The sequence below is a fragment of the Zingiber officinale genome, chromosome 10B (assembly GCF_018446385.1).
Source record: "Zingiber officinale cultivar Zhangliang chromosome 10B, Zo_v1.1, whole genome shotgun sequence".
In the NCBI taxonomy this organism is placed as follows: Eukaryota; Viridiplantae; Streptophyta; class Magnoliopsida; order Zingiberales; family Zingiberaceae; genus Zingiber; species Zingiber officinale.
The window spans coordinates 89,208,545-89,229,524 of record NC_056005.1 but is presented as its reverse complement, the minus strand read 5'-3'; positions in this window follow the sequence as shown (position 1 = coordinate 89,229,524).

The following is a 20,980-nucleotide window of genomic DNA, read 5'->3' as shown; positions in this document are numbered from 1 at the left end:
ATCCAGACTGGGTCAATCAACCGGCTGATCGATTCAATTACCCTCTGGTCGTGAGAATTGGCTTCCCAATCGATCGGCTGATCGATTGAGTTTCTGATTTCCTAAAATTCAATTTCAGCGAACTTCAGAAACTCCCCAAAAATTCTACAAAAATCTAAAAATCATGAAAATTCATGTAGACACTACTTAGGGTATATACTATCAAGGAAAAATAGTTTTCTATGAAAATACTTCCTATTTTCAAAGATTGACACAAACTTTGAAACTTGTAAAAATCTAGTGTTTTCTTCCAAGTTTGTGTTCAACTATTCAATGATGATTACTATCAAAAGATAGCTTTCATCAAAGTTTTCCAAAGTACATTTAAAATCATTTTCAAAACCAATATCTAACTATGTTCTTTGGACTCAATGCACATAACTTGTACATTAGCTTTCCCAATGATTGGAAAACACATAACTATGTGTTTTGATGAACCTAAAACTCAACAAGATGCACTAAATCAACATCTTGAGTTGAGTTCACCATCCTAACATCTCACTTGTATCTAATGTGTACTAAAACACATACAAGTCACCTTATGATTCTTTGTGAGATGTAAATTTGATTTTGTCCTAAACTAAGGGATCATGCATATCTATCTAGGCATTATGAGACTTATGATCATCCACCTAGGATGTCATTTTAGTAGAATCCCACTTGTTGGGATATTCACCATTCATAATAAATTCCTTTATCCTTAATCACAAGGAAATTAACTTAATGCATGATGCATTATGACATACATCAAAAAGAAAGAATTTTCAAAAGAAAATTTCCTATAACTACATGATGTATGTATGACATGACATGATATTTTTGTATTTTTCATAATAATTATGAATGTAAAAATAAATATGATGTCATGACATATTATGGGCAAACAATCATGACATTTTAGCATAAACAAAATATACCTAGATAGTCTATCTAAGTATCCTTAAACCTTAGCTAAACCTTAAAATTAAATCCTAGATTGCCCAATTTCATCAAGAAAGTACCAAACCCAATTTGACATTTCTTCTACCCTTTTTGTTTGCGCCAATTGAGATTAAGAATTCAATCCTCAAATTTTTTTTTGACACAAATTACTCCTCTTAAGGATTACACGTTGAGACTTAAGATTTAGATTTTCTCTTAGTTCCTTAAGAACATACTAAGATTTCAACCAACCATTTTGTATCCCTTTTCCAAGTGTACCAACTTACATTAAGTGTGATTCCTCAAAGTTTGGCACAACTTACTCTTCCAAGGAGTAATTAATTTTATTAAGGTTTAAATTTTCCCTTAACCCGTCAATAGAATACCAAATTTCCAACTTGGTATTTCTTTTTGCATTTGTGCCAATTTAAATTTAAGTCTAATTCCTCAATACTTGGCACATTTTACTCTTTCAAGAGTAAATGAAATCAACATAAGGCTTAGATTTGCCTTTAACCTTCTAAGAAGATGTCAAAACCCTAACTTGGCATTTCTTACCCTTTTCTAAATGTGTCAATTTAAATTAAGTTCAAAACCTCAAAGTTTGACACATTTTACTCTTCCAAAGAGTAAACATCTTGCATTTGGACCTAGATTTTCCTTTAATTACCCTAAGAAAATACCAAAACCCTAATTTGGTATTTCTTATGTTTTTCCAATTGTGCCAATTTAATTCAAACATAATTCCTTAAAATTTGGCACATGTTACTCTTTCCAAGAGTGACAATTTGGATTAAGGTTTACATTTCTCTTAATTCCATAAGAAAATGTCGAATTCCAAATTTGGCATTACTTTTGCTTCTCTCAAGTGTGCCAATTTAAATTAGATTTAACTCCTCAAACTTTGACACATTTTACTCTTTCAAAGAGTAACACAATAATCCTTGTCATTTTCAAAGGTTAGCAATAACCTTGAAAATGATCTCAAGTGTCAACCTTAACAAGGTTGGGTTAACTACCCTTCCAAATAGAGTTGACACTCTCTAAACTCATTTAGGGTGTAGAGAATATGCTCCTAGGAATCTAAAACCTATTGGTGCTTATTGGATGCTCTAGGTACTCACTAGGGATGACTTCCCTAGATACCTTCCTAAGGACCTTTCTAGGCTTCTTAGAAGCCTTGGTCACTTCCACTGGGTCACTTCTAGGGTTAACTCCCCTTGTAACCTTATTTGTGACTTTGTTTGGCCTTTTTAGAGCCTTAGTCACCTTTACTAGGTCAACTTTAGGGATGATCTCCCTTGTGACCTTCTTTGTGACATTATTAGACTTCTTAGAAGTCTTAGTTACATTGGTCTTTGCAAAAGTACTCTTAGGAACAACTTTCCTTGTACTTTTAGCTTGACCACTAGTCCTAGGTTTGGTTCCATAGCTATATGGAACCCTATGAAAGGAAGTCACATCCTTCTTGGCTTTAGGGTTGTATCCCAAACCTCTATAGCCATTGGATGGCTCTTGTCTAATTCTCCCTAGGTGATGCTCATTTTGAACTCTAAGCATGTTTTCCATTCTTGCTAAGGTCCTTTCTAAACTATCAAGTCTTGTCCTCAAGACTTGATTCTCACTCCATAAATCCTTAGATTTTTTTTTTCATTGAATCCTTGAGCATTTCTATTCTTAAGCGTATATCTATAATCCTTAGAATTATTGCCTAAGTTACTATCTACCTTCCTAAGCTTAGGTCTGGTAGTTCTAGCATGAGGATGAATGTATGTATCCTTAGGTTGATCATGCATTCTATTTTCATGATAATTAGCATTAAAATGATAAAAATTATTTCTAACATACATTTTATCATGATTCAAAGGAATTGCACTATTAAAAGTTACCTTGGGTTTGCTCTTAGAAGCTCCCCCTTGATTTGTGCTTCCTCCTTTGACTTTAACCGACTTCTTCCCCTTTAGACATTGACTTCGATAATGTTCATTTTGGTTGCACAAGAAACACACAATGTGTTCCTTGCTTCTCTTTGTTGTGGGGATTGTCTCCTTGAGCTTTTCTTTGCCCTTTGTTACTACTTGGCCCTTCTTCTTGACCAATTTGGGGCATTTACTCTTGTAGTGCTCATGCTCCCTACACTCAAAGCAAATGATATGATTTTTATCTTTAATAATTGAAATATTTATACCTTTGCTTGTAGGGTTGATGTTTGATCCTCCATGTGATTTTTCTTGCAATGTAGAGATGGCATCATCTTCTATTTCTTCCTCTTCACTTGAGAATGTGGACTCTTCCACTTCTTCATCTCTTGAGGATGTGGAAGATCTCTCCTCTTCCACGTCTTCCTTCTCTTTCTCTTCCTCCTCGAATGTTGACCTCTCATCAACATCGGATTGCATCTTTTCTTCCTCCTCTTCTTCGGATGTTGACCTCGTGTTAACATCGGATTGGTCCTTCTCTTCTTGGACCAATGAACCTTTCTCCTTGGGCTCTTCCACTCCTTGGACTTGTGTAGGGTCTTCATGATAGGCAATGATCTTTTTCCAAAGATCACTTGCATTTGTGGTTTCACCTACACTCAACAAAATATTAGAAGGTAATAAATTATGCAAAATTCTCGTTACCTCCTTGCCCGCCTCCGATTGCTCTCGTTGCTCTTCGGTCCAATGCCGAAGTCGGAGGCGTTTACCCTTCTTGTCCATAAGAGCTTCAAATAGGTCACTCAAGACAACTCATTGATTCCAATCCATTTGGAACCATGTCTCCAACCGATTCCTCCAAAAGGCGAAGTCTTCCTTGTCGTATGGCGGAGGAATCCGGATGTCCCATCCAAGTGGACCTCCCAAGTCCATCTTCTTCTTCCTCTAGCTTCTTGCTCTCTTGGCGGTTAGTCCGTAGAAGAGCGGTCTCGCTCTGATACCAATTGTTGGGACCTTGATGTCCGCTAGAGAGGTGAATAGCGTCTCATCGCGTGTTCGTCGGTTGCGCCTTGATGATATGTAGCGGAATACAAAGACAAAACCAACCAATGCTAACACCTAGGGTTTACTTGGTATCCACCTCAAGATGAGGTGACTAATCCAAGGATCCACACGACACGCTCACTCCACTATGAAAACCTCCTTCTCAGTCACAGCCGGAGGCGGAGAAGCCTCGTACAACACTCACACACAACACAACACAAATACAACAAGAGGAAACAAAAATACAATGCAACACACTCCTCTTTTTGCTTACTTGTGCTTGTCGTCGCCTCTTGAACCTTGGAGAAACTCCCCAAGTTCCTTCAAGAATTGACGTGAGTAGATTGGAGAAGCTCGCTGTGAATTGCTGAAGAATGGCGCAAAAGATCGCAAGAGTTCTGCTGAGAAAAAGCTCTACCTGGGCTTTATACAGTATCTCCAATCGATTGAATTCATCCCCAATCGATCGCCACGTCACATCCGGACAATCCTAGCCGTCCACCACCTGCATCCTGTGCAATGGTCAAATCCCAATCGATCGACCAATCGATTGGGAACATCTGGATCGATCGGTGGATCTATCCAAAAGCATTCTGTGCTTCTCATGATCGCGCAAGAACACCTTTGCCCAATCGATCGACCGATCGATTGGCAACTCCCCAATCGATCGGCCGATCGATTGGGAAGGGCTCTGTGCTCACGAAATATGGTCCCAATCGATCGACCAATCGATTGGGTCATTCCTTCCTTCGCAGCACACTCCAATCGATCCACTGATCGATTGGTCCCTGGTTCAATCAATCGCCCGATCGATTGACCAGCCTGAACTTGACTCAAACTCAAGTTCAAACTCCCAAACCCAACTCCCGATCAATCGTGACCTGTTGGGTCTCCATTCGTAGCATTTGGCCACTCCCGACCAACCTCGAACTAGCCTTCTAGCCTCCTCCATCAGCCTTGCGTCCCTCGGATATCTCCCCATCCTTCACGCCTTGCCTTCTTGAGCTTCCATCGGCCTCATCCTAGTTGTCGGGTTCTCCTCGCCAAGTCACACTAGGACTTACCTTGCCAAGACCACATGCTTGAACTTACAACCTTTGCCAAGATCACACTTGGACTTTTCAATTACCTGGCTCCTCACCAGGACTTTCCTTTTGTCAAGATCACACTTAGACTTTTCAATTGCATGACTCCTTACCAGGGCTTTCCTTTTGCCAAGATCACACTTGGACTTTCCAGTTGCCTGGCTCCTCACCAGGACTTTCCCTTTGCCTAGCTATACTAGGACTTTCTAATTGCCTGATCTCACTTATCAGGACTTTCACCACCAAGTCTGGTCAACACTGACCTACTTGGATTTTCACTCTTGCCAACCTTCCTGTTGGACTTACCTTTGCCTAATCTCCAATTAGGACTTTCCCAGTCAAGTCTCCTGTCAACCTTGACCTACTTGACTTCTCTCTTGCCTAACCTCCAGTTAGGACTTTTTCAGATGCCTAAACTCCAGTTAGGACTTTTCCATTGCCTAAACTCCAGTTAGGACTTTCCCATTGCCTAAACTCCAGTTAGGACTTTCCCATTGCCTAAACTCCAGTTAGGACTTATCCGGTCAAGTCTCTGGTCAACACTGACCACTTGACTTGTCTTTTCATCAACCTGGTCAATCCCTTGACCATCTCCACAATCGGGCGATTGCTCCAGTAATCTCCATACATTGTCAAATATCAAAACTCAATTCCCGACTCAAGCTTAGTCAAACTGGTCAAACATGACCTAGGAAAATTGCCCCAACAATCGCGACCTAGTCATGATTTTTGCACAGTGCGCTACTCGACAGCGATGCAAACACTGGCGAATGCCTCGATCACCGACTTGCAACCCCGTCATAGGTCTCCCTATGACCTTATTGTCGACAACTATCAGAGAAAAACTCCGTTCCCTCAAAACCTACGGCGTCAGCCATTGGGGCATATCTTGACATGGACGCGATCTTGCCATGTGTTGGCAGCAGGCAACATACTCCAATGGAAACCAGCAACGATTTTAAACAGGAGATTTGTCATGCATTTAGAACTAACATACACTCTGATACCATTGTTGATTTTTTAAATGTGTGGTCCTCGAACCTCTGGATTTACTCCTCGGTATTTGATATAGTCGATTTTAGTCGACTGTCGGGACTTCCGGGAGATTGTTGCTGGGAGGAAGCAAGCTGAGTTGTCGTCGAGGTTAGTGTTCGACACTATCTCCGTAAAATAATATTACTCCGCTACGGTGCTTACGGATAGCAGCAATTAGTTCCCAAGATACAATGACGACATCTCGAAATAGTAGCACTTCAAATTTCGAGACCGATGAACCTTCTCGTAGGTTTTTTGAACTCTTCTTATGCAAGAGATGGACGAATGGTTTGAATGCAAATATTTTTCGAATGAATGATTTCCAAGAAGGAGAGGGATCTATTTATATTGGGTGAAGAGGTAAGTAACCCTTGGTTTGGACTGATCTAGATCGTTCATTTTGAAAGGGTATAACCCTTTAAAGGTCCTTTAATCTCAGCTATCAGATCTGAAGAGATATAACTCTTCAGATGGCTTTTAATCTCAACCATAAATTCTGAAGAGATATAACTCTTCAGATTCTGATATGATCTCATCCCTTGATCTGAAGAGTTATAACTCTTTAGATCTCATCTTGATCTCAGCCGTTAGATTACAACATTTAATCCGACGCTTCAGATCAAGCATTCCTCTTTAATGCCAAATTAGAATCCGACGCTCCAGATCCCATCTACTTGCGATCTGTCCTCATATTTGATCCGACGGTCACCATCTGTTCACCCATGTTCGCCTAATCCAGTCATTGCTCGCTACACAGTCACATGCCACATAGGCACTGCCTCGTCACGCGACATGCCACGTCACCGCCACATGACACATAAATTAAAGCTCCTCATGACGATGCAAAGTGCAAAGTGCGCCAACAAAGCATCCATTGCGCGGGTGGCGGGGCTCGCAAGTGCGAGCACCTGCTCGCCCAAGGGTAGAGAGCACCTGTGCTTTTGTATTAACAACATTAACATAGCAACACATATAAGAAAATGCTGGCTCTTACCGGTTAATGATGTGGGACTAAAATCCCATCTTTTTCCTTAATGTTAATTTGAGCACATCTTTGAACAATTAATTTCTCATTCACTCGTAATCGGTTTTGAGCAATTTAATAATCCAGATTTATCTACGTGAAATGTAGATTTCGATTTTGAAGTCAAACTTGACTTTCAATCAACGATGACACCAAGATTTTGGTTTACAAAATCATATCCAACAATCCCCCACATGAATGGAAATTAATGTATGTAGTGCATGTATGCATGATGACACTTTACAAGAGTCCAATCGATAAGTCAATGCATCAGGAAAGGTAGCTTGTGGCTTTGAACCTTCTGTAGTGGAATGCTATCGAGCATACTAGGATGCGCAGTGAACGTGATGTCTTGAACTGCTCAGCTGTTGATGTATACTAAGACAATAACACCCACACAGAGACTTATCTCACCCACTTTTGGTTCTCATAGTTGGTTCCGTTTTGACTATGGACACCATCTTGGATTCATGAGTGTTTCATTGAAGCGGCCTGTCTTCACACTCGCATAGGTGACACTTCTATCAAGAGTATCCCACCATACTCCACCTTTATAAGGTATAGAAGTCATTAAAAGCATAAGCTTATCCTCACTACATGTGGTAGGACAACACCAAATCATCCTAGGATTGGGATAGTAGAGATAATCATTTCTTTTGTGCTGTTACACAATTTCTATAACTTCGTTGTCTCATTGAACCAAGATCTTGAGATCTCCAATCAACAAGGTTGGGTTACCGTTACAGTCATTTTTAGTTGTAAATTTTTAATCTCATTCCTTTTGATGAGTAGTATACTTGATCTCGACTTAGCCCCATTGTAAGGGGATCTGCCAAATTATCCTTAGATTTGACATAGTTAATTGCAATCACTCCGTTCGAGATCAACTGCCTAATGGTATTATATCAACGACGTATATGTCGTGACTTACCATTATACATACTACTCTGTGTCCTTCCAATTGTTGATTGACTATTACAGTGGATAAGTACGACGGGCACAGGTTTCATCCAGCTCGGAACATCTTCCAAGAAATTTCGCAGTCATTCAGCTTCTTCAGCTGCTTTATTAAGTGCTATAAACTCGAATTCCATTGTTGACCGAGCTATGCACGTCTGCTTAGTGGATTTCCAAGATACTACTCCCCCACCGATCGTGAATACATATCCACTAGTGGATTTGGAGTCTTTTGTATCTGATATCCAATTAGCATCACAATATCCCTCCAAGACTGCGGGATACTTTCCATAATGTAATCCGTAGTTCATAGTATATTTTAAATATCTAAGAACTCGCATCAGTGCTTTCCAATGGGTGTCGTTTGGATTGCTCGTAAAATGACTCAGTTTGTTGACCACACAGGCAATATCCAGACGTGTGCAGTTTGTGAGATACATCAAACTACCCATTATCCGAGAATATTCTAATTGCGATATGGGCTCACCATGGTTTTTTGCTAAGTGTTGACCTAGATCCATAGGAGTTTTTACAGTAGAGAGATTGTATACATTGAATCTTTTTAATACTTACTCTACATACTGGGATTGTGTTAAAACTATCCCATCGGATGTCCTAAGAATTTTAATTCCCAATATGACATCTACTAGACCCATATCTTTTATATCGAAATTATTGGTCAACATTTTCTTAGTACTCATGATTACATCATGATTATTTCCCATTATGAATATGTCATCTACGTATAGACAGACGATTACATAACTTTCAGGTGTACTTTTGACATAAATGCATTTGTCACATTCATTTATTCTGAATTAGTTTGACAACATTATTTTATCAAATTTTTCGTGTCATTATTTTCGCGCTTGTTTAAGTCCGTACAACTTAACAAGTCGACACACCTTTACCTCATTTCCAGGAGCTATGAACCCCTCGGGTTGCTCTATGTAAATTTCTTCTTCCAACTCACCATTTAATAGCGCAGTCTTAACATCCATTTGGTATATTTCAAGGTCATACAATGCTGCAATGGCTATCAGCACTCGTATAGATGTAATCCTTGTCACCGGTGAGTAGGTATCGAAGTAATCAAGGCCTTCCTTTTGCTTGTACCCTTTAGCTACAAGTCTGACCTTATACTTGTCAATTGATCCATCAGCTTTATACTTGCGTTTTAGTATCCATTTACAACCTAATGGTTTAGTACCAAAAGGAAGGTCTACTAATTTCCAAGTATGGTTATTCATGATGGACTCAATTTCATTATTGGCAGGTTTCTTCCACAGTGGGGCATCGGGACCAGAGAGAGCTTCGCTTAATGTTCTTGGGTTCATTTCTGACATAAACGTCATGAATCCGGCCCGAACGATTTCTCAACTCTAGCTCATTTGCTCCGACGTGGCTCTTTGCTTTGATTGTCAATAGCTCTTTTCTGACAACTAAGTTCTGGAACATCATCTTTGTTAGAACTTCCGTTGTCATTACTTTGAACGTTTCCCTTCTTATTTGGGAACACGTCTTCAAAGAATATTGCATTCCGAGATTCTATGGTTGTACCCACATGAATATCAGGAATATCTGACTTATGAACTATGAAACGATATGCACTACTATTTTGGGCATATCCGACAAATATCGCATCGAACGTTTTAGATTCGATCTTAACTTGCTTTGGCTTAGGTACTTTGACCTTTGCTAAGCACCCCCACACTTTCAAGTATTTGTACGATGGCTCGCGGTCTTTTCATAGTTCATATGGTGTTTTATCATTTTTCTTGTGAGAGATTTTGTTGAGAATGTGGTTTGATGATAAAATGGCTTCCCCCCACAAGTTCTGGGGTAAGCCTGAATTTATCAACAAAGCATTCATCATCTCCTTTAGTGTCCAATTTTTATGTTCGACAACACCATTTGATTGAGGTGAGTAAAGCACCATTGTCTGATGGATAATTCCATATTCTGAACAGAATTCATCAAACGGTGCACCATATTCTCCACCTCTATCGCTACGAATTATTTTAATTCATTTATCAAGTTGATTCTCAACTTCCATTTTATAGGTTCTGAAAACTTCTAGGGCTTCATCTTTACTTTTTAAAAGAAATATATAACAGAACCTCGTGTAGTTATCGATAAAAGTAATGAAGTACTTTTTATCTCCTATAGTTTGTACAAATTTTAAGTCACATAGATCACTATGTACTAATTCTAGAAGAGTCGTCGACCTTTCCACTGAATGAAAAGGTAGTCTTGTCATTTTCGCTTCCACGCACACTTCACATTTGCGTGTTTCATCAACATCGATGTTTGGTAATAAATTTAGTTTGACGAGCCGTTTCAGAGTATTATTATTGACATGCCCAAGCCGATCATACCATAAATTGAAACACTCAATAACATAGCTGGAAGCTTTTATTTTATTACCATCAAAATCACGGTGTATAGCCATTACAACCATCTTGAACAAATTTAGTTCCAAATACCCCTTTCCTACGAAAACACCTTTCTTCGTAAGTATAAAGTTGTTGGACTGGAACACTAGTTTGAATCCAGCTTTAATAAGTGTCGATCCAGAAACTAAGTTCTTCCTGATGTCGGGAACATGGAACACATCAATAAGAGTTAGCTCCTTCCCATACGTCATTTTTAGAACTACTTTTCTGAGCCCAACAATCGGGGATGTCATGGAATTGCCCATATAGAACTTTCTTCCACTTATCGGGGTGTACTTGGAGAACATCGCCTTGTCAGAATAGATGTGGTGGGTTGCTCCAGTATCGATCCACCACTGCTTCGGGTTGTCCACCATGTTGGCTTCAAACACGACCACGGTGAGATCCATGGTGCTGAGATCTATGCCAGCAGAAGTTGCGACCTGGTTCGCAGCATTCTTTTGACTTTGGTTGTCTTCTTCGGGCGTCTGTAGTCCTTGGACATGTGTCCTGACTTTCCACAGTTGTAGCATGTGCCCTTGAACTTCTTGCCTTGAGCCTTCTGTTTCAATTGTTTCGGCTTCTTGGCTTTTGGTTCCGTTAGGTTGGACATCTCGTCGACTGTCCGTTTCATTCCTCTAGAGTCGGATAATTTTCGACTATCCTCCTCTATCCGCAATCGCAGGATAAGGTCTTCAAGTCTCATCTCCTTTTGCTTGTGCTTTAGGTGATTTTTGAAATCCTTCCATGACGGAGGGAGTTTCTCGATTACCGCGACAACCTTGAATGACTCATTCAACGACATTCCTTCGGCATCCAGATCATGCATTATCAGTTGCATGTCTTGGACTTGAGACGTGACGCTTTTGGAATCCACCATTTTGAAATCCAAAAATCGGCCGACGATGAATTTCTTCAGTCCGGCGTTTTCGGTTTTGTATTTCTTCTCTAGCGATTCCCACATAGATTTAGCCATCTCTATCATGCAATATACGTTATATAGCGCATTGTCCAGCGCGTTAAGAACGTAATTGCAACACAGGAAGTCGCCATGTGACCACGCATCGCGAGCAACCTTACTACCGGAATTATCTGTACGATCAAAAACAAAATTAGATATCTCCACAATGGCATGATATTGTCCACTTTGGGCCTAAGCTCTCATGGCTTTGCTCTTGAGCTCTCCCCAAAAGGCCTCACACCAATGGAGATATCTTTTTCTCTTATAAACCCATGATCTTTCCCATGTGTTTTCAATGTGGGACTATGTTTGCAACCTTGCAACCCCAACATTATCTTCCGTAGCGGTTGGCGGGTCTTCATGCAGAAATCGTACAAGGTTCAGCGTGGTTAAGTACAACAGCATCTTCTGCTGCCATCTTTTGAAGTATGCTCCGTTGAATTTCTCCGGCTTCTCAGCGTGAGGGATAGCGGTTGGTATGTCATTGATCCCGGCCAAATCAGTTTGCCGATATTGTTTTACGATTGTGAGGTCCTCGAACCTCTGGATTTGCTCCTCGGTATTTGACATAGTCGATTTTAGTCGACTGTCGGGATTTCCGAGAGATTGCTGTCGGGAGGAAGCAAACTGAGTTGTCGTCGAGGCTAGTGTTCGACACTATCTCCGTAAAACGATAGTACTCCGCTACGGTGCTTATGGATAGTAGCAATTCATTCCCAAAATACAACGACGACGGTTCGAAATAGTAGCACTTCAAATTTCGAGACCGACGAAGCTTCTCGTAGGCTTTTTGGACTCTTCTTATGCAAGAGATGGGCGAATGGTTTGAATGCAAATATTTTTCGAATGAATGATTTCCAAGAAGGAGAGGGATATATTTATATTGGGTGAAGAGGTAAGTAACCCTTGGTTTGAACTAAACTGGATCATTCATTTTGAAAGGGTATAGCCCTTTAAAGGTCCTTTGATCTCAGCCATATAACTCTTCAGATGCCTTTTAATCTCAACCATCAGATCTGAAGAGATATAACTCTTCAAATTCTGATATGATCTTGTCCCTTGATCTGAAGAGTTATAACTCTTCAGATCTCATCTTGATTTCAGCCGTCAGATTACAACATTTAATCCGACGCTTCAGATCAAGCCTTCCTCTTAGAATCCGACGCTCCAGATCGCATCTACTTGCGATCTGTCCTCATCTTTGATCCGACGGTCACCATCTGGTCACCCAATCCAATCATTGCTCTCTACACAGTCACGTGCCACATAGGCACTGCCTCGTCACCCGACATGCCACGTCACCACCACGTGGAGCATAAATTAAAGCTCCTCGTGACGATGCGAAGTGCGCCAACAAAGCGCCTATTGCGCAAGTGGCGGGCTGCTCGCCCAAGGGTAGAGAGCACTTGTGCTTTTGTATTTACAACATTAACACAACAACACAGATAAGGAAACGCTGGCTCTTGCCAGTTAATGATGTGGGACTAAAACCCCATCTTTTTCCTTAATGTTAATTTGAGCACATCTTTGAACAATTAATTTCTTATTCACTCGTAATCGGTTTTGAGCAAATTAATATTCCAGATTTATCTACGTGAAACGTAGATTTCGATTTTGAAGTCAAACTTAACTTTCAATGATCGATGACACCAAGATTTTGGTTTACAAAATCATATCAAACACTAAATGCATGAATTAAAACGAATTAAAGACTTATAGCGATCTCCCATAAATCTGCAATCGGTGATGGTTAAATGTAATCTTCGGACTTGCTGGATTTGCTATCGGAAAAGCGATCATAAAATCGTAAAACTCTCTATAATTCACGAACCAAATCCCACCGTCTCAGATGTTTTCCTTTTTCTTTCTTTCTTCACAATTTTCATTGTCATTCTTGTTGAATGATTCTTAGACGCACCCTTTATAAACAAAAATAACCTAGAAATATAATAGATATTTTTCATTAAAAATAGTGGACAATATGGATACGTTCTCACGTTCCTATTTCCTACAAATTTTACATACAATTTTACGTTCTCACGTCCCTATTTCCTACAAATTTTACATACAATTTTACTCCCATAGTCAGAGTATTCACATACGTCATACAGAAATTTCAATAGCGACAATACGTTTATGGATATACACCGGAGCATGTAGACCAAGAAATTAAAATTTGCCATTATAGGAAATCTTTTATAAGAATTTTAATATTTTTTGATACTGTTTAATAAAAAGTATATTAATTTTTTCAATATTATTAACACGTGGCTAAGTTTACATTTTACTGTAAAAAATAATACGATTAAAAAAAATAAAAATTAATAATTCCAGTTAATCTTATTAATTATCTCATGGATGATCGATCTAGTCCCATGAAAATTTTTCATCAGTCATCAGGATAAATCAGAAAACGTACGCAGTAGTGAGTCTAGAAGTCCAACATCCTTTGATTACGCTCTTCATTTAAAGAAAAAATTCCTATAAATACATGATTCGAATCGTGGATGTTTGAAGGATAACTTAGATATTCTATCGTAATATCATAGTCTCGGATATGTAAAAAATAGTATGATGAATTGTGGCAAAAGGTGAATACGTTCGCCCCCAGCGCCCCCGCCAACCCGTCCCAGGATCAACACAGAGGAGGTAAATCACGGACGGCTACTAGCCTTTAGAATAGTGACTAGCATATAAGGGAGGTATTTACGAATCTCAGACCTACAACATCTCATGCGCTAACCATTAAACCCATCCGAGAGGACATTAAATATATATATATATATATATATATATATATATATATATATATCATTTGAGATTTGAGATGCTTGGCAGAAAATTTAGAGCGAAGAAAAATAAAAATAAATAAATAAATAAATTCAGAGACATCTTGAAAAAATAGAAATAGCGAGGTCACTGCCGAGGTACAAGAGCTACAAAACACATGACTGGACCATGCTCATGCAATACAATTTGTGAATTATTATCAATGATTTTTTTTAAAATTTATAAATAAATTTATTTATGCAGGAAGCAACTTTACAACCACAACCAATTATTGGGAGTTATTTCACAATATGCATCAACGAAAAGATCACACTTTTTTTTTACGTCGATCAGACAATTGATGTAAGTATCTAAACCTTATTACCTTTTAAATTTAACAATAACTAACTTTATTATTTATATATTAGATATTAGTAATATTTTTTTTACATGAAAAAATATGACTACTAAAACTGTACAGATGTCTCAACCTGTTATAAAGGAAGGGAGTTACATACTCTATCATTATAAATGATAAATATTATGAGTTTGTCGGTAGAATAAAAAATAAATCCCTCTATAGCCTTAGTTTCGAAGGATAATACTTGATCGTGTGTTTTGTACTCCTTGGGAGTCATCCGAGTTATTCATTTAATGAAGTGGAGTTGAAGGTGGAGAATGAAGAATTAAAAGCTCTAGTCACAATATTCGGACAGCCTACACAAGATTTTATTTATCATACGACATTCTCTCAAACATTAGCTCCTTCTGCCTTTGTTTTTTTTTTTTTGTTTCTTTTTTACTTTTCTACTCTTGGTGTTGATTCGTAAGACATTACACCTACTAAAGTCATGTTAAAATAGTGACTCATTTGAAATTTGTGGCGTTAATTTAACACATTCGGTTATCTTAATTTACTCTGGGCCTCCTGTAACCTCTTTCAAGTCATCCACTTTGATCTCTGGGCCTCCTGTAATTTCTTTGGACTTTGATTGTATCCCAATAATTATTTGTTATGCTCAAAGAATATTCACATATCTCCATAATAACATGATATTATTTACTTGAGGTCTAAATTAACTCCCATATCTTTGCTCTTGGGCTCTACTCAAAAGGCCTCCTTTTAAACGCATGATCTTTTCCATATCTTTCCAATGTGGGACTTTGATTGAATCCCCAACAATCTTCCTAGACCACCAGTACTCTCATAATTCAGGCTTCCCCATGAGCATCTAGTTACTCTTGACCTGCTTCGGAATTTTTTGCGAGCATCCGGTCACCTTGACGTGCTTCGAGCCTTCCCCGCGAGCATCAGGTCACCCTGACTTATTTGAATCCGATCACTCTTGACATGTTTCAGGCCTCCTCGTGAACATCAGGTCACCTTGACCTGCTTCGGGCCTTCCCCGGAAGCATTCAGTCATTCTGACATACTCCGAGCCTCCCCGCGAGCATCCAACGAACCTCCCGCAACTTTGTTCAAGACCGCTCCACATGGTATCTGGTCTGGATCATGGTTCTGATATCATTTGTTGTACCTAAAAGATATTCACATATCTCCACAATGGTATGATATTATTTACTTTAGGCCTAGACCCTGATGACTTTACTCTTGGGCTCTACCGAAAAAATCTCATATCGATAGAAATATTATATCTCTTTTTTAAACTCATGATCGTTTTCATATCTTTCTCATATCATATGTTTAAATTATAGAAATAGACACTTATTTTTATAAGGTAAAACTACGTACACTTAACATAATATCATCAGATAATATTCCAAAATCTTACAATAACAGGAGATTTGTGAACGGTCTTTTATTAAATAATAAGATGTAGTCGTGCTAAAATAAAATGAGCAACTGAATATAAATTTAGTTAATTAAGTGTTAGATTTAAATTCAGTCGTTAAATATTAAGTGTAGCTATTCTAAAATAAATACTAATTTTAAATCTTTATCTCTAATTTAGTGATAAATTTAAATTTAATCGTAAATCAAAATCTATCGCTAAAAATTAAAGATAAAACATTAAAGACGAATAATTTCTGTCACTAATTAAAATGATTATTTTCTTATGCAATGACGCATTTAGGCTTGTCAGCATGGCCAATTGATTTTACCATATCTTAAGTAGCAGATTATATACCAATAAAACATTAACAATAAGATTATATATATATATATATATATATATATATATATATATATATATATATATATATATATATATATATATATATTTTATTTATTTATTTATGGATTCCATCACTCTATATATCTATCTTTGAGAAAATATTTATGGATTCCATCACTCTATATATCTATCTTTGAAATTTTCTCTAAAATTTTTCTCTCTGCATATTTTTTTTTTTATATTAGTCCACTAATTTAATGGTTGCAATTATATACATATAATGGGCCCACGAAAGTTTGGTAAAAACTTAGTTCTTTATTATGGTAATAGCAACCTTGAATCTATAAACTCAAATTTATCATGAGAGTTAGTATTCCACATCATATGTACCATATGATCAAAAGTAAAAAAAAAAAAAAAACCTAAATCCCCATTAGAGATGCCCTGAGAAAACACAACCTAAATCCTCAAACGGTTTCGTCCACGTGAGTCGTATGAAAAAAACGTTGTGTGCAAAAAAAGAATGCACACACCCTTAACGATCCACGTGAGAAGCCCTGAGAAGCTGAGTAAAAGGGTTTCCTCTCCGCGAACCCTAGCAGAAGCCTTCGCACATCGCGAGTCATCTCCTCTCCACGAGCCATCTCCTCTCCGCGAACCCTAGCAGAAGCGGCGCCGCCGAACACCTTCCTCTCCGTCTCCAGCCGCAAGCTCTCTCTCTCTTTTTCCGAACCCTAGCAGAAGCACTGGCGTCTCCCTCTCCGAACCCGAGAACCGAATTGCCTCCTCTCCGCGAGCCATCTCCTCTCTGTGAACCATAGCAGAAGAGGCGCCGGCGAACACCTTCCTCTCCGCGAACCCTAGCAAAAGCGGTGGCGACGATCGTGGCGTGGGCAGAGAGAGCTCGCGTCTAAGCTTCGGCGAGAGAGGTGATTCGATTCTGGGGTTCGGAGAGGGAGACGTCAATGCTTCTGCTAGGGTTCGAAAAAAGAGAGAGAGAGCTTGTGGCTGGAGATGGAGAGGAAGGTGTTCGGCGACGCCGCTTCTGCTAGGGTTCGCAGAGAGGAGATGGCTCGCGGCAAGAGATGGCTCGCAGAGAGGAGATGGTTCGCAATGTGCGATTGGGATTCGGTTCTCGGTTTCGGAGAGGGAGAGCTTGCGACTGGAGACGGTTGAGCAGCGCCACTTCTGCTAGGGTTCGCGGAGAGGAAACCCTTTACTCATCTTCTCACGGCTTCTCACGCGGATCGTTAAGGGTGTGTGCATTTTTTTTTTGCACGCGACGTTTTTTTTTCATGCGGTTGACGTGGACGAAACCGCACGGCACTGCAGCATAAGCACCGCAAGCTAAGGTTCCTCTCTCTCTATATATATATATATAATATGACCGACCCGTTCGTGGGGCCACACCCACTATTTTTTTTCGTTTTTAAACTACTATGAACCTAAAATCCAAAATTGGATGCTAGGTTTTTAGATTTCCAAAACTTATATCATTTGGGTTTTGTAAACTCAGCTTTGCAATTACCCTTAGAACCAAGTTTTTTATTTAAACCAAAAATTCAAACGTAATAGATTTTAAAATAAAGGTTTATTTTTTAAACTCAATAACTTAGTCCCCATTAGAGATGCCCTGAAAAAACACAACCTAAATCCTCAAACGGTCGGTTTCTTCTCGTGTCGTCGTCGAAGGTGTATTAGAGTCGACCCATCCTCCATGCTTGCTGATTCTTTCTTCCTTAGCATATACCTGAGATTGATCTTGAGGTTCTTCATTTTCTCTAATTATAGCATTATGGATTCTGAAATTTCACTATTGAGAATTTACATTGTTGCTTAATGTCCTTTTTTGTTTGCTCCCTCTTAGGATGATAACCAGGAAATGGAAGCCATGAGGTTCTTTACTTCTCTTAATTGTCATACCATTAAGAACTCACATTAAGTTTCTTAATTTCTTATTGATTTTTCTCCTGGTTTGGTTAAATGATCAGAAAATGGAAGCAGCAGACAACATTATAAGAAAATCATCGTTCTATGACGGAAAATTTGGTGAATAATCAGTCCTTAAATTCATTTAAGGATGGATTAGCAATTGATTTAGTCGGTCATTATTTCCTCGGTCGTTAATTGTTAGCGGCCTAATTGAAATAGGTAGCTAAATTTAGTGACCAAATTTAAAACTTTGATCGTTTTATTTAACGATCGAAGTCATAATTTAGATCGATCCTTATTTGTTAAACCTGTCAATCTAATAATTTTTTAATTTTTATTTTAACCGGTACAAACAAAATACAAACACAATTATCGGTATTCCAATACAAATACTTATCCAAAAACATTCATACGTTCTAAAATACAAAATATAATTACATCCCATAGGTTAGAAAGTTTAATCTCAATATCAAAATATTCAAAATATAATCTTAACCTACTTATCGATAGGTTGGATCTCCTAGGAATCAAAAGCCGACGTAGAATAATCAAGAAAAGCGGGAGAGGTTGTTGAGATAAAATCATGCCAGACATCATTTGTAAATTCTAATTTTAATGTGATTAATCAAATCAAGTTAGGTCATGTGTATATGATCCTTATGTCTAAGTATACAGGAGCTTAGGATTACAAAAAGTCGAGCGGAAGACGCAGCGGACGAGAAGAATGACACGAGAATCGAGTCGATAGGCTCGATGCATCTGAGGCACGAGAAGCTGAAGAGTATACCGGTGGAGAGAGAAAGACACGCGTGACGCTTCCAAGGGACAAGAAGCCGAAGCGGAAGACTACTCAAGGAGAAGGTCAAAGTTGAGTTCGGGTGAGCTCAACTCTGGAAGGTCAGATGATCACCCAAACGACTAGAGAAGAAACCAACAACCGGAGAAGGCGCCGAACAGTTAGCCCGAGGTTGACTGCTCCAAGCACCTGAACCACCAAGGCGCCTCACAAGCACCTCGTCGCAATGCCATTGTTGTGGATCACCTTCGGGTCCACGTCAACAACGGTCCGGGCCAAGAGGAGGTCCAGGCGCCCAAACATGAAAAAACTCAATCTCGAAGTCATTGCATGGAGATAAAGTTTATCTCACTGGGGGCGCCCGAAGAGGGTCCAGGCGTTTAGAGTTGTCACGTCAACAAACGATTAGTTTCGACCAATGTACTATAAATAAAGTCATGGTTTTCTTCTTTATATACAACACTAACTATAATCGAGTTTTCCATTCTATCCTTCATTTGTCTGAGCTGTCAATGTCCTGTACAAGGCTTCTCTGCCTCTGACTTGTGTTGAAAAAGGAGTCGACATATAGCGCTTCATTTGCCTTGAATTAGTAACTTCTCCGGTAACCAAGTAACATCGGTTGTCTCGTACTTATTTTATACATTTTAGTTTCATTTATTAAAGTGTTTGTCTTAATCAAAGTCAAAAGTTTCAGAAAGGGTATTTTTGTAATTTTAGGTAATTCATCCCCTCTTGTCGGTCGCACCAAGACCAATAAGTGATACAGAGCAAGGACGCTTCAGAAGGACTAAACCTTGATCGAAGCAAAGAAATCAATGATCGGACCAAGCCTCAACCCGCCAAAGTTCAAAGGGGAGTTCGCACGCTGGAAACACCGAATGAAGGTATTTCTAAGAACTAATTTCGAAATTCTTTTAATAATAAAGTACGATTTTGTAGTTCCCAAGGATTAACAATTAGGAGAAGAGAAAGAGGAATACCTTTGGATAAAGAATGAGCAAAATGACTTCGTAGCCAACAATAGAGTGGAATACCACTTGCTAAGTGTATTATCGCATCGGAAGTTATACATCGTCCAAAGATCTCTGGGAGAAATTCCTGGAGTTCCATGAAGGCGCATCCGAAGTGAAGCTTGCACGAATAGATATTCTTTAGAATAAGCTAACTAACCTCCTCTTAGAAAAAGGTGAGATGGTGGCTCAACTACAGGCGTAGATCAAGGAGCTAATCATCGAACTGATCAATCTCAGCAAAACGATAACCAACTAGGACTCAGTCCGCTACGCGCTTAACACCTTTCCCAGAACTCTAGAATGAACCATAATCATAGACGCCTATTATATCTCTAAGGACTTGGAAGTAGTAACTTAGAAGAACTTTTTTCAATATTAGAATTATATGAATCTAGATATGCAGGTACAAGAAAGGAGTAAAGCTAGAACCTAGCACTAAGAGTCGACAAGAAAGACGAACATGAGTCAAACTCAGACCTTGAAGCAGACCGAGAAGCATATATGGTAAGAAAATTTTTAAAAAAATAAATCTAACAAGTTTAAAGAAATGCAAACCAAGAAAAATCCAAGGAGCAAATGAAAGATTCGATGCTACAATTGTTAGAAAGAAGGATACATGAAGGATGACTGTCAGAGCTCAAGAAGGAAAAAAGACAAAGGGCCAAGGTGAAACAAGCACAAAAATGTCAAGGCCACTTGGGCTGAAAGTTCGTCATCCGAATCCGAGATAGAAGCATATGTTGGACTAGTACTGATGGCTAGTCATAAAAAATCAAACAACTCAGAAGCTAGCATCGATGAAGGGGGGGGTTACATCTGAAGAAAGCAGTTGTGAAGAAGAAGAATCCAGCTTCAAATCAAATCTTGTAAGTGAGGTATGCGTTATACCACCTGATTAGTTACATTCTG